Genomic DNA, 25,773 nt, shown 5'->3' on the forward strand with positions numbered 1-25,773 from the left:
GAAGGAAGATTTCTCACTGCGGTATGCCAGTTCATTGGATGATCTGAGACCAAGGGCTTCTCAAGTATGGAAAGAGATGAGGAAGAGGTTGGGTTTACTCCAATTTTTTTTTCTTCTGGAGCATCTGATGGCTGTGTAGAATCTGCGCTCAGAGAACCAGGAGCCTGTTTTTCCTGTGCTATTTATTTTAGTGTGATTACAGAAGAAATAAGGGGTCCACCTCACTTTATCCTTGCATAAAATCATGCAAGGATATCTATCATGCATGTGTGCAAATGGAGAGGGGGATGCTGGGAAAAACTGCTTCCTGGAGTGAGGAAAAATAAGCCAAAATGGAGTTATTCACTGTCTGCCTTCATCCTGCTATTGTTATTTCTTTACTTATGCTTTGCAATATTGACTTGGTATTTTGAGTAACATCTAAATCCATGTTCTATTGTCTTCACCAGGAGAGAACTTCTCCCCTAATTTTGCTGCCTTGTCAGCAATCTCTTGACTCCAGCATTGAAGAATATTATCTTGATGCTCTTAGCTTAGTTTGGCAATGTTTATACCTGGCTCAAGTTAGACCATGTTGACAGTTTTTTCCTGACTTTGGGGTTATCACTTATCTTAATGAAGGGGATGCATTTTGCTTAACTGGCACTGTTCATGGTACATGATTCCATTGCCTGTGAGTGACTCCAAGCCACAGAGAAAGGCTCATAAACAAGATATGGATGAAAAGACTAGCTGATGCCTTGTTTCAATTTGCAGAGATATGGTAGAGCTAAGGAAATTAAATGATTCATTTATGCTAATTTCACATGCACACCAAATAATGCACACCACTTTTGTACTTGATTGTAATATCTCTAATTTATGGAGATTATAATGTAAAATCAGCAATATTGCGAATTGGGTAATTGGTGGAAACTCCATGGCTCTCAAAGAGAAAGGAATCTGCCTCATAGTAAGGCTATCTTTAGAAATGAAAGGAGGGGAGAAAGGAAGGGTGGGCACATTCATGGCATAGTAAAAAATCTATTTGAGTCAGGCAAACAATCTATAAACAATTGACTTAGAGGAGAGCAGGGTAAAATAAACCATCTGATTTTATAGGAAAGAAACAGTCTAAAAAAAGTTTTGGTGTAGCTGGACATAATTTAGGCCACACAAAGATGTGTCCTGCTGCATCAATAATTTTTTTTTGTGGTTTTTGCCTTATATCTGTATGTTAGGAAGTAAGAGTCGGCTCTTTCTTGGTGAGAATATCTTTTTTTCCCATGCAGTTGCTGCAATGTTATAAAAATGTATCTAATCAAAATAGCCTGCTTATTTGAACCTGATCTCCTCCTGCATGACAATTCAAGGCATCATTGAGCCAAAGAGCTGCAACTGAGGGAGTCTGTGAGTGTGGGAGGCATCAGGAATGATGTCCCTTGCTAACACAGCTTGTGGACAGCATAAACATCCAGGTTTTATCTCTGGAATTGCTTAGCATATTGATAAAGGTTAGTTAAGTTCACTATCAGCATTTTTATGAAAGATTTGATTGGAATGGTAATTTGTGCTTGTTAATTAGAAATCACATTGAAGCATCTTGTGACCTAGATATCAGGATAATTTGCATGCAGAGGCCTCTGTACCCAGTAGTGCTGTAAACTGAATGATTTTAGATGCAGCAATAATAAAAATGTAGTTATTTCTGTTTGATATTTTCCCCCTTCTCATATTTTCTCCTCTTCAGAAATATAACTCTTACTGATACAGAAAAAATTGAAAATTACCAGCACAATCCTGTGACAAGTGGGTTGCTAGACTGTTGCCAGCTTAGCTAGACCTCATGTAAAAACTGCATAGACTTGTGTTTATTAATAATAATAGCACCACATATTGAGAGCCGGAGTCTCCTATTCCCAACTTTTCCCTTCTTTTTTTTATTTATATGCTAGGTCCAACAATATTCAGGGTACCTATTTGAATCATTGACAAACATTTAGTTGAGAGAGACAGAAAATTTTGTCTCTGAAAAAGGAAGGTTCTTGTAATGGGAGCATTACAAGTTGGTTTTTCTGTCTGTAAAATGTTCAGATGTTTCAGCTTCCTCATAAAGATATGGGCTTGTGAAGAGGAACTGATGTTAGTTAGCATTCAAATGCTGTTCTGGGCTGCTCTCACACATCTCAATGAGTTGCTTGACTAAATCTGAGCAGAGCACTTGGAAAGGGCTCCCAACTGCATCATGCTCTGCCCTGAAGAGCAGCAAGTGGTTGATAGATGCAGTGTTGTGTAGCCCAGGCCTCTGTCCAGGATGGAGCCTGGCCATAATCCAGTCACAGGAAGGTCCTGTGGGAAAGCAGGAACTGAGGTGAAGGTGTCTGAACTTTGCACATCAGTGTGGCCAAGGCACCATTACAGAGGAAATTTTCATAGATGCTGTATTTTTCCCTTTGCAAAAACTGCATTCGTTCTGGAAAGGTCTGAGGAATGGAATTGGGTCATTCTGATGATGCTGCATTTTGAAAGGTGGATGAGCAATTCTGGGGACTCAGAAGGCAGAGCCCATCTTCTCAAGAAGCAGACTTTTTTGTCACAACTGCTGGTTTGCTTTGTTTCCCTCCTGACGTGGGAAGAAGTTGTTGAGCTGATTTCTGTTTGAGTTGAGTGGTGAAGAGCAGAGTAGGTATTATACTGAATCACTTAAGTTGTTTGTCCAGGTTTGTCCAGAATCCAGTTTTCGATTCTTTGGTGTTAAAATAAGCCAATCTCCTACAGGCAGTCAGGGTTTACACTGTGAAGCTATGAGAAGATTTGGAATGATGATTTTATGTGGTGTGGGACTCCACATGCAACTGCTTTAAATGGAGAGACTCTCTCTGGATGTGTGGACTTGCAGCTATAAAAATTCTTCTGGGCTTTGCAGGGAAATTTTTCAATGGAGAAAAAAGTTTTTATATGCTTTATTTGAATCCTTAGTTCCAGTACCTGTGCTATCATATCTTCCACCCTTCCACCTCTTCCCTATTAAAAAGTTGTTCTTTCATATCCTGAAATAGACCCAAGAGTGTTTGCAAAAGGAGAACCACCATCTGGTAGGTGGGATTCAGAGAAAGCCTCTCTTATTAATTTTTCTGGAGTGGAAATAAAAGTGCCCAAGGGTTTGGTCCAGCTGTTCTGTTACCTTTTGATGAAGCCCTGAAGTCTTATCTGAGCCCTTCTTCCTGTCTGCAGCACCTGGTTATAAGTATTAAGCAGGCAAATCTGCCACTGATTCTTTTATTTCATTTCAGTAATCCGTAAAGTAGTGCTGGAATACATTTGGGATGTTTGGAAAACAAGGCTCGCTTAGGATGACTCTCATCCTGGGAATGTTTGTAAATCCTGACTCCTGATTTCCAGCCGGGTGTCTGTGACTTGTACCTGCCTGATCCAGGACCCAGGCCACAGCAAGATCTTATCTCATGTGAAGCACTTTGCTGATTAATGCCATGTGGGTGGCTTAGGACTCAAGGCAGGGCTTTCACAGCCTTGTGGTAGTCACTGCATGTCTGCATGTCTCCTGGAGTCTGAATGATGCAAGATTACTTCTGCCACAGTTTAATTTACATTTTACTGATAAGACCCAAAGTAGACCTTGTTCTCTGACTGCACAAGTCTCCAACTTTTTCCTTTGTCCTTTTATTGAGAGCTAAATAAAGCTGAATGGGACTGCTGATTCATTAAAAGAACAGTTGCTTTTGGAAAATGTTAATATCTTGCGATAAAGCAGTCATTGCCATTTTATGATACCTGACAGAAATTACCCAGTTTCTTTGCACACAATTAAATGGAATTATCAGCCCATTAGGTTAGATACATTTCACAGTAGGAAAATAAAACCTAATGTTTACTTATCGATATTTAAATAAATTGTAATTATCATTCCATGACAGTCTTGTACTACTGTAATTAAGCTTTAAAATAAAGGGTAATTGGAATTAAGAGGGCTTATCTACATTTCATTTAGAAGTTATTGTTGAAGTCAGCTGTGGTAATGTGCAATAACTTTCAGAAAACAGCACTCACCTGGTTCTGCCATGGATTCTATGCAATGATGCTGACACTTTAGAGAAGGAATTTGTGGACACCTCACTGAGAGCCAAAAGGAGCCAGCTGCATGTTTAGGGAAACTTTCTTACACTGAGCAATGACATTTTGTTTTTCTCCTTTTCTTGGGATTGAGTGCCTTTTGAGACTGAATGTCTTTTGAGACTGAGCTGAGCTTCTTTGTTTTTCTCCGGCTCTTTGATTTCTGTTTCTTGCAAGAATAAGTTTTCCAGTTTTCAGGTTTTTCTCCACCCAGCGTGGCAAATTGAATGATATGGATTGCTGGCTGTTTGATTCAGCAGGCTGTGCACACAAACCTTTGATTTGCCAAGGAAACTCAGGGCTGGGTGAACAAAAAGGGCCCAAATCTACTGCTTGGGAACTTCTAAATTCCCAAATTTGATGCAGGCAACAGGACTTGGACCTTCAGGGGATTGAGTGTATGCATTCAATAGATATGGGGTGGGTGTGGGGAGTGCCCCAGGGAGAGAAATCTGCTCTCCCCTCAGTAGCAGCAACGTAGAAACAGTAATGCATTAGCTGAGACAGCTCTTGGCACTACTCCCTGAAAAAAAATGGCATGTCTAACTCTCAAACACTCCTTAAAGACTTCAGCAAAAGGATTTTAAAGGGGACACGGGCTCTTCTGAAAATGGATGATTCAGAAAACACTTGGAACAAACAGCCTTCTGTCAGACATGTCAGTAAGTGGGGCATTCAGGTTCCAACCAGCAAAGGGATGTTCAAGCATCAGAAAAGTTGCAGCCTCTTAGGTAAAAATGCTTCTTTTGGGACTGTGCCAGACACCAGGAAAGACTGTGATCAAATCTTTTGTGCAGGTTGTTGGGTTTTTTTAAATGTATTAATTTCTTGAAGGCCTAGAGAGGCATACTGTTTAGTTTTCTTTAAATTTCACTTGGATTTGTAAATATTTTGCATAAGTGAGAGAAAGCAGCCATTCATGTACATCAGTCATTTGTTTGATGCTGTTTGTTCTGGTGGATTTGGGGTTGGTCTTGTTTCCTTCCCTAAATTGCTCTATATCAAGAATCTAAATTGCTTAACTAAAGGTGATATTTGTTTGAGTTCTTCCCTTCAGTTCACCAAGGGAGTGGACAGAGCAGAGCCTGAGAGGCAAAATGCATTTCCCATGGGATGAGCTCCTTTTGTTTAGGCTTTCAGTGCACATCAACACCCAGGACATTGGAGCAGTGTTGCACATAGTCTTTACTCCTTGTTCTCTTCCTACTGTGAGTAAGGTGAATTTTCCTCATGCCTTTCTGTTCCTCCTGGAGTCTGTGGGATTCCTGGCACACTGTCGGGGCACAGTAGCAAAGTTCCAAGTAGCAGGAAGCACATTCTGAATATCTCCCAGATGGAGCTGTTTGTGTCCCAGAAGCCTGACAGAGGCCACCTTAGCTGATGGAGACACTCTCTCACACCTTGAGATGTCATGGGCTGATCCCATTTTGTGAGAATAGCCAGGAAGATGCTCCCTGGTCTGTAGTTACCCACAGTAACATCTTAATTTGAGAGGGTCAGCCTACGCCAGAACATGAAGTCAGGACTGATAAAGCATGCATGCTGTAGTAGGGTTAAAGTTAGCTTCAATTGCCCAGATTGGTATCAGATTTTGTCTGGCTTCTTGTTGTTAGGTACTACTATTTCTCTTTAAACAGTAGATTTAGGACCTATATTTTAATTTGGTAATGGCCTTGGAACTCTTGTTATGAAGTTGAGCCTATAAACATTCAAAATGCTCTGATCTAAAATTCTGCCACCAACAAGGAGCTGCTCCAAAAAGGGGCTTGGTTTTTAAAACTATTTTGAGGATTGTGGCTTTTTTATATTTAGGGGGAGCTTTTTGAAAACATCAAAGCTGAATAATTTTTTTTTTCTTGGAGTGTTTAAGTGGATTTGGATTAAAGCTCATCCTCTTCCTAAATATAATTTAAGAATGTGGAGTGAAGACATAACGACATTCAGGACTAGCAACTACGTCACTTTGAAAACTAATTAGGGAACAAATCAAGCTGGAAGATCATATTAGTTATGCAGTATTGCCATGTAATTTTTTTTTTCTTAAGGAAAGTAAACACATGAGACTATTAGTCAGCTGGAATAAATCAGATTTGTTCCTGTTACTATGGATTTATACTAGCTGTGGATTTACTTTGACTTCTGGGTGGTGCAATTCAAAATTATTTATTTCTGATTACCTTGAGATTTTTTTTTTTAATTTTGCATATTTTAGAGGAAGTCAAACTTGCAGCCTTGCCATTGCAGTTAAAACACATGAGATAGCTTGGAAGAGAATTGTCACATTTTTTGAATCTATATTCTGAGGTTGGAATGATAGGATTTAACTACCTTCTTGTGTTTAACATGGTATGATTTTTAGCAGTTAGTCTTTGATATTGATAATAAGATTTTTTTTGGTTGGTTTTGGTTGGTTGGTTGGTTTGGTTGTTGTTGTTTTGTAGTAGCTATTAAATCTAGGTTTGGTTCATCAAACTCTCATTTACCCAGGGGAAAAGGAGAAGACCTGACTTGATTTTAATCCTGGTTAAAACCAGACAGGAACCTGCCCATTAAGGGATGACAAGAATTCAAAATATTTGGAAGTGATTTTTAAGGATTTTTCTTAATTATTTGTCAGTGCAGTCATAGTATTCTGATCTTGTTTATCTATTTTTTTAATAAAGTGAAAGACAGTACCTAATTAAAAAATACAAAAGAAGATGACATCTTGCAACAAAGCTATATTAAATTTTACTGTTTAAGCCAAAAAAATGCCTCTGCAGCCAGCTGGCTCTGGAAGCTTTAGTTTGATGTGCTAAGCTAACATAATTGAGTGTGGTTACAGATCCACTGAAGTTAAAAGTAAAGTTTCCATTGTTAGTGGGCTTTGATCAGTAGTTGAAGAGGGGGGATGTCAGACACATTGATCTCATTGGCTCTATTCACAGTTAAATTAGTGGGTTACACACAGTTTCCTAGGTCAGATCTGCAGTTTCTGAGTTCTAAGTTAGTGCCTTGTGCTGTGTACTTTCAAAGGCAAACATCAGAGAGAAACACGGATCGTCCCCCGGACAGCTTGTTGAAAAAGTAAAATTCTTTGTGGAATTGGTTCGCAAGAGGGGCAGCTGGGGGTGGCAGGTTTGTTAGTTAGCAGCAGCTGTGTCTCTTTGGTGAGGAAGTTCTTTTGAGAGTTGTGCAGCTGTTGTTCTGCCTTCCCTCACAACCAGTGCCTACCTTTGATTATTGGAAGCTGAGAAACTTGTGGAGTGAGGGTCTTCTTTACTCTTGCTATGAGTGAGGGCACAACAAGGCAGCTCTTGGTTGCCAACCCTCAGGATGTGCTTTGATTTCCTGAAGGGTACCAGACACACAGTCTGATAGACAGCCACAATCTCAGCTGCACTTTAAAAGGCTGGGGTTTGTGAAGGAGCATGCTGTAATACACATGGTAGATAAAAGAGTGTTGAAACAGTAAAAGTAGTTTTAAAATTCCAGTGCTTGTTTATTCTCAGTTTGTGATCTTTACCTTGGAGAGCAGATGATGTAACACCTCCGTTTGAGCCTGGAGTGGTGGAGTGCAATCATGCTTTCTTATTCCACTATAAAATTTTACATCGGATACAGTTGACATTTTGGTGCAATGGACCATAAATTAATGCTGATATGAGTTATAAAAGGAAGGACATTAGAATAATCAAGTGGCTACAGAACTAGTTGAGTGTGGGACTGACTATGGCACAGAATTTTTCGATTAGCTTACTTTTATGAGCCTGCTCTCTTCACTTTGTCTATATCCAACATACCTTAATTTCATTTTCTCTCCAAAGTAACTCAAGGGATTGCTGAACCTCTTGAGTTATGAGATTTTTGTGTCAACAGAAATTTAATTACGTTAGCGAAATGAATCACTGTAACCGATCTGCAATAAATCTCCACAATATAATCCAGAGAATATGGTTTTTGTTGAACCATAAGGTGTAATCTTTATCAGCATTTGTCTCTTTATTAGTATAACTATGTTAGAGACATACTTGTTCACTTTTTTGTTTTGTTTTCCTCTGTGTGTGCTTTCACTGCTGTTAGGCTGTTATGAAGGCAAGGATCTGTGCATGGCACATCTCCCACACTGGGGTTTGCATTTCACAGAGACACTGTTAGCACTCCTGAAGTGACTTGCTCCTGCTGTGTTTGCCAATATGAAGTGACAACTTTAAGCTGCAGTTGACAGTTTTTCACCCTGACAATTATTTAATCAATGTTAATGGCACATTGATTTACCTTAAATTGCTCCTGTTTTAGAAATTAAGGCCTGGACTTCTTTTTTGTGGACTGTTTTCCAGGGCACGAGCATTGACAGGAGCTGTGGAGTTAGGAATTAAAATGAGAAGAAGGAAGGGTTTTGCTCTGTGTTACAGCTGGAATGGAATAATGTACTCTGATCCATGTATATTTGACCTTACCAATGTGACCTGTAAATTTGTTAATTCAAACTGAGTTCTATGTAGCAATAAGATAAGATTTCTGTTTCTACTTACTGAGGGAAATAATTTCTTTCTCAGGCGTTAAATTTCTCAGTTGCTGAAACAACCTTAGCAAGGAAAGTGTGGTGGTGGTTGGTTGGTTCGGTTTTTCCTTAATGAGACTTCAAAATGGAAAATAATCCTAGTGCTGGAGTCAGGAGTTCTTTCTCATTAGTAAGTTGGTGAGCAGATTTCTTTCCAGTTCAGAAAGAGGAAAAATTACTTTTAGGTGCACAGTAGATTTGAAAGCTTTAGTTTCCACTTGAGTTTCTAAGAAAAGTTGTAAACTGGGGGGGGGGGGGGGGGGAAATTGTGATTCTTTTTTTCCCATGAGGAAGACCATGCTTGTTTTCCTTATAAGTTTCTTACTGGATGATGATCTCAAAGGAGTGAAACTGGTAGTCTTCTGGGCATTTTGCTCAAATATCTGCCATGGCAATACAATACTGATGTATTTCAAAGATGTCTCATGTCTTTGTAATAGCCTGTAATTTACTCTGAATCAAATTTGTTATTACTGTGTTATTTCTGTGTCAGTGCAGCCTTTGGATTTGTGATGGTCTACAAGATGATGCCTTGCCTTGTGTAACCCATCTAAATAATTTTCAGTTTTGATCCCTGTGATGTTGTATTTCATTCTAAAAGAAAATAATCTCTCTGTTGGAATAAAGGTGTATAAACTGGTGCTATATAATTTGCTTTCACACAGGAATTCACTTTCTTCACACTTGGTGACCAACAGGCCTGTGAACATTATTGGAACTGCTGTTGTATCTTTCCATGCTGTCAGAGAGGTTTCCTTGTTTTGGGAGCTGCTTGCAGTGAGGTCAGTGGGATCAACTACGAATCAGAGATTCTCTGAACCCGAATTCTCAGCCAAACTTTAAACAGAGAAATCATCTTGCACTGAAGAGATCTGGGATGTGCTGTTTGTGACAGAGGATATTTTTCTATCCTTCTGTTCACAGCCTTCAGCAGTCAGGATTATTCACCTTTTCTAGTCAACTTTTTCATAGAATCGTGTAGAAATGCTTTCCTGTATTTGTCTTGAAGCTGTTTTACTGCAGCTTACTCCCATGGCTTGTCTGCATCTTTAAAGATATGTAAGACAGAGCCCTTGGCATGCTTCATGTGTGGACGTTTTACATTTAAAGCTATCATAGTTCCCCTCAAGACCTTTCCTTTTAGGTTATACTCTGAACTCATTATGTCTTGTCGGTAGGTGCTGTTTTCTAGACCTGAATTATTCATGGTGTTCCCATCTGGATTTTGTCTAGCTGCTCCTTTGGTTTTTTTCCCCACCTAGTATGTTCGATTTGTCTGGATCATTTTGGACTTAGATGCAGTTTGACAATTTGGATTATGTCCCTGCTAGTTCTGTATGCTCCTCAGTGGTGTTTGTTGCTACTGAATCATTCAGGTAGTTCATGAAACTACTGTCCTTAGTCAAACCCTGTGGTGAATAAGCACAAAAGCATCTGACTCTAAGGATGGCATTACCTGCTTCTTTTTCTCTCTACGTGAATGTTACACCTGTTTGGAATTGTGCAACTTAGGTACAGATGGGTTGGGGGGGTAATTTTTTTAATTATTATTTTTATTTCCCTCTTTTTCCCATGCCTGTCAGTCCTCACGCTTCCATAGAAATACTTCTTAATAACTGCAAAATAAAAATGCTACTGAAGCAGGTCAGACTTGCTCTTAGGTCTTAAATAGGACTGACAGAGCAATTAATTTTTGCTATTCCTAATGACACCAATGTCACAGAACATTTAGTGTATTTACCTGCACGGAGAGAAAGAATTAAAATGTTCCTTTTGACCAAGGAAAGGATGAAAGAAATATGAAGGTGGGCAAGTGAATAGAAAGGACCACAGTGTACCTTAAAGATATGACACTCTGAAATGAGAGTCTCCAAGATGTTTTCATAAACCTCTGCCATATTGTTGCAGTGGAATGAGTCATCTGAGGACATCAGCAAGCTAGTGGGAGGTTTGTTTTAATTAAGGATTGCTTTGGTACAGACATATTATATTTTACATATATATATTTATTTACTGAAGCTTATATGCATGCTAAATAGGCATAAACAGAAGCCCTTGGTTTCTCTCCCCACTGCCTAGTGGTTCATAAGGCTGTCAGCCCTCCCTTATAGAAGTACAGCTTTTTCTCTCAAGCAGCTGCAGCTTGTCTTTCTGTGACCCTGCTTGATCCCTCTGGCTGGCTTTAGGCAGTGTTTTGAAATCCGGTTTTTAAAGCGAATAGCACAGCAGACATTTGTGGGCATATATTGAAATGGTTCTTTGCTCATCTTCTGCTCTGCTTGCCAAGAATCACATTGAAACTAAGCTTATTAATATAAAGTAATTTACTGTGAGTCCACTATTCTCAATCTTTCCGAAATGCATGTTCTGTCATTGTACAATACCTTTGCTGTTTAAAAGTGCCTGCAAGATACCAACAAAGATTGCTGCTGTTACAACCCAGGTCCTTGCTTGCTGTAAATCACTGCAGTTAATACAGCAATACCAATTTCTCCGAGAAATGATGAAAATACAATTTTCCAACAGAAACTGCTTATTCAACAAGATCAAAACATTTTGTGGAACATACCGACTTCAATCAAACTCCATTTATAAAAGAAATCAAAGTGAAGTAGCCTTTTACCTCATTAAAAGATAGCTTTTTGATTTTTTTACTTTGAAATTTAGATGAGGAATTAGAACATGATATTTTTAAACATGTTCAGTTTTCATTTATTAAATGAAATATTTGCACAAATATGTACTTTAGGGATATTTTGACAGTTGGCAGTTTATTCAGATTCTGAATTAACTTCATGAATGGTGCGAATTCCTGCACATCTGAGGACTTTTTCTAGGCATTTAGGGATGCAGATCAGGAGCCATTATCACTGATGACTTGTTGGCATTTTCAAATATAGCCAATGAGAGATTAAGAATGGAGAAGCAATTCATCCCTAAGGTAGGAATGGTCCCTATTTGATATCTTATAATGGGGAAAGTATAGGGAATTTTGCATTTTGTGCAATATAAGGCATACTTGCCTTATATGGCTATACATTTATGTATAAAAATGATGCAGGATTACTTTCAGATTTATTTCTGCGTTATATAAACACACAACATGATAATAATGTCTTTAAGTACAGGTGATGAAACTTTATTAGCCTGTGATAGCTATGTCAATAAAAATGTGAAGGGTGTGCAGCTGTTCTGAAATAAGCTTTGAATTGTGTGTGGCAATGGAGTTATTGCCATCTTTCCTGGATAACAACACCCACTGTAGAATCACCAGAGCTTTGAGGAAATGAGCAGGAAGTTGAAACTTTGGGTCAAGATTTCCTGCTTTTCTGCTAAAGTGTGCACATTATTTTGGAAGAGAAGGGGAAATGCCAGCTGTTAGACTGTATTTTAACCAAGTGGATGATGAGGAAGGTAAGAGGCAAGCCAATGGAAAACCACTTGGGAGAGTATTAAGTTCACATTAAGACCATGGAGGTGTTTGGTTTCAGTGCTTCCCTGAACTGAAAACCTGATGATGAGATGGATGAGTGGGGCAGGCCCCGTGCCCATGCTCCTTTGTAAGAGCAGGCAATGAGCAGTCATCTGAGCAAACTGGAACTTGCTGGCTTTGGCACCCCTTGTATGTTTGTACTGTAGCCAGGAATGGCCATACTGTAAAAAGCCTTGGAGGCACCAATGAGGTTTGTGGTACCTGCTCCTGCAATCCTTGGAGAAATTCCCTCTTAATCTATGATTAATTAAGAACAAGAAGCGGCTATGACTTCTCAGCTCTAGCTGATATATGATTGTAATTGACTGCATGTCCATATAAATCTGACAGCCAAATAGTAAACAATAAATTTGGGCTATAAAATCAGGCAGTGAATGCTCTGGGGTTGAGCAATGCTCGGATCCCACTTAGTATGGATGATTTGTGCTTTACAAATAACTAATAATCACACATACAACTTTTTGTAAATATCACCTAACATGATGGAATATATGTGTAACAATTTGATAATGTTTTTAACTTTGGACATTGCTATTTACCTGTGGTTCAGGTGCATTTCTGTGTGTGGAGATGTGACTGCCCATCTGTCCAGGCTCTCCTTTTCTATCGGTTTGTCTTTAGTGTGGTACGGGCATTTCAGAGAGGACCAGAGGACCACTGCTATTTCTGCCACTCATGTTATTCCATCTCCTGCTGTTCACCTGTTTCTGGATCCCTCATTGCTGCAGCAGCAGTTTTCTTTTGCTTTCATAGCACCAGACTAGATGACAACAGGGAAGGATCCAACCCAAAATATAAAAGTCACCCCAGGACAATAAGAAACACCATAGTGTCATGAGTTATAGCAAGTTTCTTCAGAGTTACCTTGGATGAATTTCAGATCGAATTGAATTGAAATTCTAATGCTGAGTCATACTCACATATAAGTCTGGCTGAAGCTAGGTACCCTGAGAAATGAAAGATGCAAGTCAGTACAGCTCATTTCAGTGCTGAGTTTCCATTAATCTTAAAGATACACAATTTCTGCATTCTTTTGGAGGAAGGAAAGAAGTAAAACACTGTCTGAGTATATTTACACATATATTTGTAGTCACATTATTTTACTTTTAAAGATACTGTGGAATTCAAGGTTCACAAAAGCAGCCTGTTTTGTTAGCAAAACAAATTACTCAAGGGCCTTTTCACTGTAGGGAATTTTTCTTCCTGAAGAGAACAAATCTGTTTTCTTTCCAAGTACAAATTAAAGAACAGGAGTTGCATTACTGTTGGCAGGTGAAAAGATGGCTTTTTCTGTGCTGTACGCTGATCAGGGTTTAGAGTATGAAACTGAAGTTACATCAATTGTTTTAACCAATTCATAGGCAGAGCAGATTTTTCTACTACATTACAGCTTTTTTATGATGGAAAGCATAGTATCTGCTTTACAATTTAAGTTTGTTGTATGCTAAGATACCAGAAATTTTGCTAGACTTGGTCAGCAAAGCTAGCAAAACCCACTACCTCATCCTTTGTTTATATCCAGGTATAGCCTCTGGATATTATCCAGAGTTGTTAAGTGATTCAAAATATTTTAGCACGTCTTTGCAATTTTTCCATCCCTTCAGGTCATACTATTCATTAAAACTTTGTTCATTAATTTACTACTGTCTGTGCATTCTTTCTAAGTGGCAGCACTAATATTCAAAGTTATCAGTTATTGTTTTCTTCCAAAGTATTTTGTTGTCTCAGCTTTGTACAAGCCAAACACTTTAATTGCTGCTTTTAATCTTTCAAAGTGCTTTGCAAAGATGAATTAATTAATCATCATCGCCCCCTTGTTGAGCAGGTACAGTTGTAGTGGGCATAAATTGCAGGACTCTGTGCTTGCACCTGAGTGGCCAGTTATGTCCCACAGGGGTGTTTTATCAGGAATATGTCATAGGATTTCAGGCATTTAGGTTCTCCAATTTCCAGTAATTTAGTTGGAGAAATATAGAGGCTCTGGCTGCAGAGCTGAGCTAGCCTAAGTGAGATGAAGACCCAGAAGAACAGGGTCACTGTGGGCAGTGGATGGAGGCAGTGATCTCTGTCTTAGAGCCCTTAAGGTTTAGGATAATGTAGTGGTACCCTTTTCTGTGACATCAGATATTCCAAATTTAGTGCAACTCATGGCCCTGCAGGTCTCATTTGCTCATAGTGAGAAGCACATTCCTTCCCCTGAGCTTCCCTGTCCATAATTTAGGTGGGGGCCTGGACACCCTGATCCTTCACTGGCCAGCCCCAGGGACTGAGAGGTTCACCTGGGCAATAAAAATCAATTTACATCAGCAAAAGCCATTTCCCTTCAGTAATGCTTGCACCCAAATTCTGCTGGGGGAGCCTTCTACATGAAATGCTCTTTCTTGTTGAAAAGCAAATTGGAAGCAGTCATGTCCTATAAATCTTTGACTAAAAAGATAGGTTGTCAATTTTATCAAAGTTGCACTGCAGAATAGCCTTAAGCAGGAGTTTCTAAGACCCTACTTCATATTCTACAGATAAGGATAAATTATAAGCCTCCTTGCTATATATCTCTGAAATATAATGTACCCATGTCTGTAACACAGGCTATAAAATGGAAATGAGATAGCCAGTGCTGCAGTGTTTTTCTGATGTACAGAGGTTATCCTGGTAATAGATCTCAAAAACCTCCAGCAATATTTTAAAAGATCAGCAATGTCAATTTGCATAATTCAGTATATAATCTTTTCATTTTTCCTAATGGCTGAGGAATGGTGAATAAAATTTCACACTGTTCACAATAAGAAAAAATGATTTCATGTGTGAAAATGCCACTGTTATCTGTTACACAAGGACCAAGGTGAATATGTGTGACTTCCAGAAACATGTTAAAATTATCTCAGGCTTATACCTTGCACCAACAGTGAAGTTACAACTGGAAATTATTTAATTACTTTTTTGTCAAACAGAATGAATATGGAAATTTTGTGGTTGACCTTTGACATTTGGCTAAATTTAATTAATTAGATTCAGAATTTAACGGTGTACTTAGCTTGGATTACTGCTGTGGCAATGTATGCAAGTTCTTTATAATAAATTCTGGTTACTCAGTGTTAGGGTTCATAATTCAGTGGGACTGCCAACCGTTAGACCTTTACTATTTTTAACTAGGTCTTCTCTGGATGACATCTGTTGGGCTTCATTTTTCATAAAGACTTAGGGTTTCCATTTTTTCAACAGACATATTTGGTTAAAAAAATTCAATTACTATCCTGTGAGGGAAATTTTCTTACTGGTTTTGTGGGGGAAAATTGAATATTTGGACAACAATATAAATTTCAAAAATAATTAGCACCAACTTCAAATTCCATGTTCTGCTTTCTCAGCAAGTCAGAAATAATTTCTTTCATTTTGAATTAAATTGTAACTGTCTGATTTGGGGACAAAAAATAGAAAATGCCATTTTGAAGGGAAAAGCTAATAGCTCTGTTTTAAAACATGGCCATAAACTTCTGACTTGGGCTAGACTTTAGTCCTAAACTCAGAAGATCAACCCCATGTTCTCTGTTAATATGCTAGGTGTCAGAAAACTCTAATCAGCCTCTCAACCAGGTAAATCTCTTTGGTTCTTTCAGCTGCATTTGACCTATTGATATGACAGGCTGTCTAATCCACAGATATTTCTTCTACATCTACCTCTCTGGAAATATTTGTTAAGCAAGTTAATTCATTAACTGATTTTTTCCAGCTCTTGAAAGCTGATCAATTCCTTGGACTCAAAGTATATAAATTCTTTCTCATACGTCATCTTTTCATCTTGTTGATCCCCCTATCATAACTTTCCTCCACATGTATCTCACTGGGGACTGTGTTGAATGAGACCAGACCAATTTAAACTGGAGGTCCATATTTTGACTTTTTTATTTGTGTTTTGTGAGAGCTTTCATAGCTGCTGTTGCCTTCAAGTTACTGCTGTGCTGCAGGGCACACAGGGTGGGTGTATTCCAGTTCTGCCCCAAAAAGACACTAACAACTGACTGTGCAAATGTATTTGCTACAGAACTCTGTTCATTCTTGCATACAGTCACAAATTTGGAAACAATGCCAGTCTCATTTTTTTATAGAGAGTTCTATAATTCATGATATATAAGGATATTGCAATTTTCTTCTTTTCCCAAAAGATCATTTTCACAAACTGAGTCATGCTTGGAAAGATATATTTTGGATATCTCCAGAGCAAACAAGTATAGAATATAATATTTTCTTTCCTCCAAACAAATACAGAATATAATTTCTTTTCTCCAGCTAAGTATATTGACAAAGCCTTATCTACTCCATAATGAAAAGTTTTGGTGACTTAATTTATCCTTTAAAAAAATTAACCTGCCTGTTTTAATACATTTATTAGTTTATCTCACCCAGAGTTGGTATGAATACTAAAATGTGTATGATGTTTTGATGTTCAGTCCTTGTTGAAAAGTGTCTTATCACAGTTAAAACTTATTTTCCTTCTGCTTCATCTTAAAACCAGAGATTTGGTAAGTCTGTGCTGTAAGGTCCAATAAAGGAGTGAACTGAGACTTAAGGATCTTACTGCATCAGCAAAATATCACCTGCATATTTAATGTCCTCCAGTTTAGCTTTTCTGTCATCTCAAACTGCTTTTTCAGGGAATTTCTCCTGAAGGCTCAAGTGCCAAGCACTGATTGAAATGAGTGAGGGGAATGCCCTAGCTTTTCTTCCTCATCCCAGAAGAGCAGAGTCATTACCACTTTCCCAGAAGACTGGCCGTCATTTTTTCATGTATTTGATTCTCCTGGTTGGTGTTAAGCCAATCCTTTCAGCTGTAAAAGCAGGGGCACCCTCACATCTCATGAGATTACATCTCGTGTGAATTGTGGAAGTGCTCAGCATGTGCTTTGGTCTCCAGGAGGCCAGATCTGCATGTGCTGCTGCCTCCTCATGCACAAAGTCCCCAGCTGTCATCATTTGCACCTAGCTGATGCCTGCTGTATCCAGTAACATCTTGCATCTGCTCCGTGGGTGTTCGCTGCACAGTCACTAATTATTTCTTCAGCACCATATGTAGCCATTTCTGTGTCAGTGGTGTTTACTGCTTACTTCTGGCCTCAGGTGGTGGATGTGGAAAGCAGTTTGTACTTCACTGAGACCTGTGGCTCGTGAGCTTGACTCTGATCCTGGTGGCAGTACTGGCACTAGTTACAGGAAGTGATCCTAGGGTTTTACTGGCATGCTTCTTGCAAAAGCTTCTTAGTCCTGTGGCTACACCCTTCTTGACACTACCCATGTACAGGAAAGAGTCCCTAAGAGGAGTGAAATGTCTCCTTTGTTGCTTTTAATAGAATATGTGGTTTGACTTAAATATCACTTTTGTTAATGCTGTGTTTCATTGCCTCAGGCAGAGCATAAATGTGTGAGGGGAAATCAGTGGACTTGTTCCATGTGAACGAGCACTTACTTGCCTTTTTCATTTTGCGAGTGATTTCCTTATTTGCAGAGGCAGAATTGTAGTTTGGGCAATGAGCAGACACCATGCTGTCCTACAGGTGCAGGAGATGGAAGGGATAGGATGCTACCCCTGCACAAAGTGGGGAAATTGGGCTGTATGTACATCTGCTCTGTTTCAGACCTCATTCCTTGAAATTCATCAAGAGTGGAATGCTTCCATTAGCTGAAGCCAAAAGTCTGTTGTTTGACTCACAGATGACAAAGTCTGGGAGCCACCAACTTTCCAGAACTCCTAAGGCATGTGCCAGAATCTTTGTGTGCCTGAGATTCATTCATCTTATCTCTGGTGTGAGCTGGAAAAGGGAGCTGTACATGTAGCTGCTGGGTGGAGTATCCATGACCCCAGCTTCCTGGTATTGATGCAGGGTGACCCCAACATAGGGAATAGTATGACTCCATGATTTCAGAAGGCTGAACAATTGCTTTATTAAGCTATACTATATTACACTAATACTATACTGTATTAAAGAGATACTAAAGAAAAACTTGTGACAGTCTCCAGAGTCACGACACAGCTTTGATCCAATTGGTCAATTAGTCCAAGCAACCATCAGCAGAATCCAGTTAGCAAATCACTCTAGGTAAATAATATCTCCATAACACATTCCACATGTGCCAAACAAAAGGAGCAGCAAGTAGAGATAAGAATTGTTTCTCTTCTTCTCTGAGCTTCTCACTGCCTTCCCCAGGAAAAATCCTGGGAGGGAGAATTACGTCTCTCTCTGTTCAGAGAATGTGAATACCACATCCAGGAAGTCCCACCACCCTGCTGTGGAAAGGCACCATCCCATTAGTAAGTTGTGGAGGATGCTGGATGCTGGACTCACCAGCCTCTTCTGACTCAGAGCTTCTCTTGAGAGCAGCTTTCCAAGGACCATCACAACTGCTGGCCATGTCAAACTCTCAGCCTGCTGAGAACCTAATCTTGTACAGAGTTAGGGAGGATAAGGCAGCTGGGAGGCATTAATGAAATGAGCAAAGAGCTGCAAGGGCCAGTTGGTGGGGAGTAACACAGGGAGATGAGGGGATTGAGCACTGAGATTTTGGGCAAAGCTGGTAGATAACTACTTCTGTGGGTTTGCAGAGTTAGTCTGTGTCACAAGGTTTCTTGAAATGAATTGTATTTTTGTCTTTGGAATGCACTTACAAGATGTGGTGCAAGGCATTAATGAGCCACACATTGAAGAAATTCTTTTTTTGAGACTTTGGCTCTCAGTGATTTTTGTACAGCAAATCAGAGTGGCAGTGGAAGGAATGCATGGAAACACAATGTGCATAGAAAACTTTAGCACTACTAAAATTCATTAAAAATCCAAAGCGTAAGAGAACATGTCATCTACACTTTAACCCCTAACTGCAGAGAGCAAATGTAAGTTAAGAGAAAGACAAGCTCTGAAGTATTTGAAGGTTTGAAAAGACTCAGTTAGTTTGGCCAGAGTTTGTCTCTGCAGGTGCAACATGGGTTGCAGTTAAGACTGGCTTTAGAGATTTCATAGGGCAGGGGAATTGCAGAAAATGGATCCTGGCAAATTACTTAAGCCAAGTCTACAAAACCTAGAAAAATCTACTATTGGAAGAATGTGAGACAGCTCAAGCCCTCCACAGATGGCCCTGCTCTGTGCTAGCATTAGTGCAATGCATAGGTCCAGGGAGAAGACACCACTATATTTGAAGTATTATTCAGCAAACAGGATGGAGTGCCAGGACAAGACAAATGGCCTGTCAGCCTGAAAGTAAAGGGACACTTATTAGTTTGAAGTTGGACACAGGTTCAGAAGGCAACATGGTGCCAGAAGCCACGTTAGCATTGCAGAAGAAACTACAGATGGTTGAGAGAAAATAGTTAAAAGTCCAGGGTGACAGCTGGGATCTGGCCTTTGCTTTAGAAATACTTGAACCAAGTGTGTAGTTAACAAGGTGACATAGATACAGTTTGTAAAAGCATCTGAGAATGGATCACCCAGTGGGTTAGAAACAAATCAAGTCTTTGGCTGTATACGGAAAATGCTGCTTTTGCAAGAGTAGAGTAGAGATTTACATATCTGTCCCCACGAAGATGTGCACAGACACCTTTCATCAACCTTTCTGCACTCTGCCAGAGTCTGAGCAAATCTACCTGGGGATCAAGATGCATTTGGATTGTCAACCTTTGTCTCAGAGCGATTATAGGAGCTCTTGCCACAACATGCAGAAGGTATCTGATTTTTTTCCTCATTAATCAATACCTCCATCAGTACTGCCAAGACACAGTATTTCCAAACTAGGAAATATTTTCAGAGGCAGCTGACCACTCAGGAATGTGTGATTGAGTATTTTTACACGTCCCCATTTTACCGCGGTGGGTGAGAGAGGAATGTTGTGCAAATATGGAACAGTCAACAAACCCCTGTCGGTTCACCCTGTGAGCTGCATGTCTATCAGTATGTTTCTAATTCAACTTTACCTTACATTAACATGCTTCTTTGGTTGTTTAATCTTTCCAAGTATATGCTTGTGGCAGCTAAGTAGCCGTTGAAAAGAAAGCTGTACAGATGGACTGATGTAAAAATAAGTTTTCTTTCAGTTCATCAAGCTTCAGTTTGGGTGCTGCACTCATGCTCCTGCTAAATCAACAGGAATCACACTGTTTCTTGGCATTTGGCAAAAAAAGCATTTAATTGAAGACCCAACCAGTAGTTACAGATGAATACTATTCCTCATTTTACTTCTGGACACTTTAATCAACCTGCCTGCATGTTAGGATCAATCAGTTTCAGCAGTTCTGTTCATTCATCTTCGTCCTGCCATTCATCTCATGGCAGCAAGGAGAACACTGTGTAATTGAATTTAGGTGAAATCTAATAAGAAAAACCGTGACAAGCCACCTATAATCAGCTCGATTCTGAATTTTCAGAACAAGCATTAGTTTTGTATTTCCAGGAGGAACATATTGGGGGTCCTGCAGAGGTTCAGTGAGAAAGCTGGCAAAGAGAGTGAAACACTGGAGACATGGAGTCTGTTTTGTGGTTTGGTTGCAATTTTTTGCCATTTATACACATTGAAAATAGAAATTATTATATCTTGCTTGCTTTTCATTCAGCTTCTACACTGTTTGCTTAATTTAGAAGGGAAATCCACCACCTTTTCCCCTGTATAAGAGGTCTCAAGTGACATAGTGCAGTGTGTGTATCTATTTGGTTTTTTAAAAAGCTAATGTAAAAATCATAGAAATGAAATATCAAGATGTTTTCACTGAAGTTGATGTAGGACTGGACTTGAAATTTTTCTAAAGTTCTCAGCATTTGATCCACATTTCCACATGGGCTACCTTAGAAATGATTGCAAAGTGTCATGTTCATGAAGTTACAGCTTTTTTGAAAGCAGGATATTAACCACTTGGGTTTAACATGCTGTAAGTTATGTGTGTTGTCTTTAGAGTTTCAGCTGATCTGATTTGACTGAGTATTCCATGGAGCAGGGCCTTTTTTAAAGTCTTTTACCATTGCAGATCTTTCTGACAGAAGTGGAGGACATGACTATAAAGAGAAACCAACTTAAGAATACTCAAAGGATTTCTCACTGCCTACAAATTCTTTATTTTTGGTAGTAGTTTTACACATGAATTGCAAAATGTATTCATAATCTGAAATAAGGGAGGTAAAATTGGAGAAGGAAAGGTCTCTATATACATATGTATGTGAAGGGATTGCAAAATAGTCCATCAAGGACCTATTACAAGGTCTTATAATGTGTTACTCAAATAGGATATTTAATAACATATCTCTTTTCTTAGAGTCTTATTGCAATATATTGCCAAGCTCTTACAGAGTTTAAATCCTGGGAAGTGCATGTGTGACCGTTTTTTCATTTTTTCAGACCAAATGTGGCGAGGGAATGTGTATCAGGATACAATTCTAATTTTTCCATAATAGTTAGACCCTACTATCTTCCAAGACAGTAATATTCATGGCCCTAAGGTTGTTAGAGTACATCATGTGTCCTGATTATATATACATATATATAGTTTAAGCAAAGTGCTTCAAAAATATTATTAGTTGGGGAGAGGAGTAATAAGCCTATTCCTCACATGCCTTTTTAAGAAACCTAGGAAAATTTGCTGGGTCTTGACTCCTGTAGCTATGTCACTGAATAAGAAATGAATATGCTCAGAATGCAGCTTTTGGCTTTTTTGGTGGTTTCAGATTACGACATCAATGAGTGCTTTAATGTTCTACAGTTGAGAATGTCTGCACAGCCACCCACTGTGCAGCTTTTAACCATGAGGTGCTGCACAATTTTGAATTAAGCTTCCCATATTTTATGCACCACGCTGGAACGGCATGTAGAGAAAATGAGTATAAAAAAAAATGTGGAAGATGAATCACTTCAGAGTACCATTTCTGCATGTTAAGGGACTAGTTGAGCAGCCTGTGGCCATGCCTGGCTACAGGAAAGGAGTGTGTCTGTGTTCAGGCATTTGTCATGGCAAATGAGGAGAGCGCAGTGACAGGGACATGAGCTGGCAGAGTTGAGTTCACCCTGCCTTTTTTCCAACCTGGCTGGAGATAAACAAGTTTTTGATTAAGGCTGTACCCAAGCCAACAAGCCTCATTCAGCCTCTTTAATTCAATTACCTGAATTTCCTAGGTCACACAGCTCTCACAAGCTGGAAATCTTTCACAGCAGTCTATCACTTCAGGTAGTAGCAAAGAGCACAGTAAGTCATAGGCAACTCTTTTTTGTACCCAGAAATGAGGTTCTGAGATCCCAGGTTTTTTGAATCATTTGTGTTTTTGAAAATGAACCAAAAACCTTCCCAAATAGCACCATGGGCACAGTAGTTAATTTTCTCTCACTTTAAACGAAAGTAAAATTAATTGTAATTGATTGTTGGTTATTCTTGTTATTTCTCTGCTGTGAGAGTAAGGTCTTGTGAAGCGAGTCCAAGCAAAAAGCATCCAAGACTCAAACCCTGTAAATGTGATGTGAGATAAGTAAGAGTGTGAGAGTACTACAGGATGGGCAGTAAGCACTGCACATCTGCTGACGAGGTCAGTGCAATTAGCACAATAAATTCTGGCCATATCATAGCAGGTGCTTGTGCCAAGAGGTTTGATGCATTTTTTCCTTTCCTGTGAAAAAACTGTCACAAATGCCTAAGTAGAAACAGGGCTTTATTTTGATTTTTGTCTGAAAGTGTTTCTTTTTCCTTCACTCTAAGTAAATAATCTCTAATTACAATGTACTTGTGTGTGCTGTCCTTGCTGCTTTCTATTAGTGTATTTTTTAAATCACTGGGATGCCTGGAAATAATTCCACTAGAACATCCAGGATGTCCTCATAGGCATAAATATTATGTAGGAATGAGGTTGCTAAATCTTTTTTATCCACTAAATTTGAAACACATATACATTATATTCTGAGACAGAACATAATTTAAGGGGGATGTAACAACTCGCATTACACTCCCATTAGTCAGTAACATAAACCACTTCCTAACTGTGGAAGACTTCACAAGAACAGGCTGTGGTATGGTATGCATGAGATATTATTCATGGTAGTGAGTAATTGCTGTAGTTTCTGAGATATTTGGAATATGTGCCTGACCTGCTGCTGCCTCCAGTGTTACAAGTACCCACTTTTCTACTTTTCTTTCCTCGTAACACTGTAACAAATTCAAATTTTCAGTCTTTCTTTGGGTGGCAGAGCTGTCTTCCAGCAGCTACAGGTATAATGTCTACTGGTGAGAACAGACTGCTCCAAAACAGAGCATGTTCATTATAACAAAAGAGATTTCTTTTTTATTTATTGTGAGTTTTAGTGTGCTGCAAGAGGGAAGAGAAGAAGAATGTTTTTGAATGAGATTAGCTGAGTTGTTCAGGCTGCTTCATCCCAGGTAAACTGACTTTTTAAAAAATAAATTCTTCCAGCTTCATTCTACTACACTGAGTGTTTCATATGTTGTAACCTTTGTCAAATTTTTTACCAGGGCTTTCACAGTGTTTCTAGATACTTCTACTGATATCAGTAGAGTTTGCCTTCCAGTTATTCTCTTCTTTTTGCCAAATTTTACTAATTTTGAGGTATGTTTTAAACCCTGAAAGGCTAATTTCATTATCTAAATGCATTTGCTAATAAATGCTCAGACATCCCCTCTATAATCAGTAGCAGAGAGGTTTTGTAGGCCTGGAGAGGGATTGGAAGAAGTGGGTTCATGATCCCATTCTATTTATGCATTTTACATTCAACAGTAATCATTTTCTTAAATCTACACAGCAGAAGAGACTGGGGACAAGAACATAGGACTTCTCCCCTTCTGAAAGGATTTATTTCATACTAACAGCACTCAGACATAATACTCTCTGTGGAGAAGAAATTTGGGTGCAGAAAGTCGGTGGGAGTTTATCTCATTGCTCTCAAAAGGCCAAGATTTTGTTCTGTCTCTTATGCTTTAATTTACTGTAAACAGCAAAAGCATTCCCACTTACATATGTTGGGAGTTCTAAATCACTGTAAGTCAGAGCAAACAGAGGAAAACTTTATATGCAGCCTTGTCAACAGCAAATGTCAATGGAAGAGCATTAGTAATAAATGTCATGGTGTGCTCTAATTACCTCCTACAGCTCTGCTCCTTTAGGGTAGATGTTCTATCCATTGAGGTCATGCTGTGGTACATATTAATTAAATCTGTTCAGTGTTATCTGCTGTTTCTGGAAGGCAGCAAATGTAATGTGCAAAATAGTGGCTTATCTGGAAGGAAAAGAACACATCCCAGAGCAAAGAAATATCTTTATCTTTTTGAAATAGATATCATCTATTATTAAAGAAAACAAAACAGGTACCTGCTCGATTTTCTGCTCTTGTTAATAGCAAAGTTTAGAAATATTGACTAGAAAGAGGAAAGGGAAATATGCTCCGACATGAAAGCACAAGGGCCATAGTTGAGTAAATATGTGTTTCTATTAAAATTATGACCCTATAGAGTCAGTGGCCAGTGAAGAGAGACATTCATAAGCATTGGAAAGAAATGCAGCTACAAGCAGCTCTTTGTCCTTTGCTTGCAGAAATTTTGTTTTAGCTGATAGAGAAGTGAATTGTTCCAATCTGAAACGATAAAACCCACTAAAGTCAGCCAGTGAAAAAATGTGAGGCTTTCCTTTGATGCATGTGTCTGGCTCAGGTTTCTGGTACTCTTCTCATATATATTAACACTCCCATAGCCCTTTTTGGCAGAGCTATTTTTTAGTACTATTTTTGCTTTTTTTTATTTCAGCTACAACAATATATATCTGCACAGGCAAAACCACCTTTTTGCCAGTCAAGAAACAGGATCACTGCTTGATGACACAGTGGAAAGGGCAAATTTTTGCAAAGTGTTTAGGGAGAATACACTTTGGGTTTCAGGCAGCTTGCATTCATGTCTTTTAGATCTTAGCAGAAATGCTCCTTAAGTCTTTGGGAGTCTTCAGAAGAGCAGTCTTCACTGCTCTTAGAATTACTGAAGAGCAGCTTATTCTAGGAGCAGGGAGTTGATTCAAAGTGGGTGAGACAACTGCTATGGGTAGTTTAAAAATTTAGTATAGTCCAAGAATAACTAGTTAGAAGCACTGCAGTCCAATTTGTTTGGCTCTCTACTGTCTAGGCTCTTGTGCCTTGTTGATGAATTGGGATCAATATTCTGTGGCAGGTGGAAAAAAATGAATTTTCATTACACTCAGTTATAATGTCATAATGTGTGGGGTTTTTAGGCTATGTATGCAACACAAATATCAGTGGACAAATATTTAGAATAACTCAGAGTATTTAAGAACATAATTCTCAGGAAAGTTAAGGAGCAAGTAGTTCCTCTTGTTCCTAGGTGTGCACATCAGTTTTGAAACCTGGCTACTGTTTTAAGTTTTTGAGGGACTAATCATTTGGTCTGTTAATTTTCTGATTCAAAACATTTTTGGATGCAGCATCTGATAACAAACAGAAGTCTAGCTCTGTCAATAGCATGAATGTACCTCATATGTGTTACCAAAGTTCTGGGTCCAGCCTGAGCTCCATTAAGCCCCAAAAACCTAACTTAGCTCTATCCTGGGTAGATCCCACCATCACATGGTGATTTGATTTGTGGAAGTGCTGGACTGCTTGAATG

The sequence above is a fragment of the Molothrus ater genome, chromosome 4 (genome assembly GCF_012460135.2).
Source record: "Molothrus ater isolate BHLD 08-10-18 breed brown headed cowbird chromosome 4, BPBGC_Mater_1.1, whole genome shotgun sequence".
In the NCBI taxonomy this organism is placed as follows: domain Eukaryota; kingdom Metazoa; phylum Chordata; class Aves; order Passeriformes; family Icteridae; genus Molothrus; species Molothrus ater.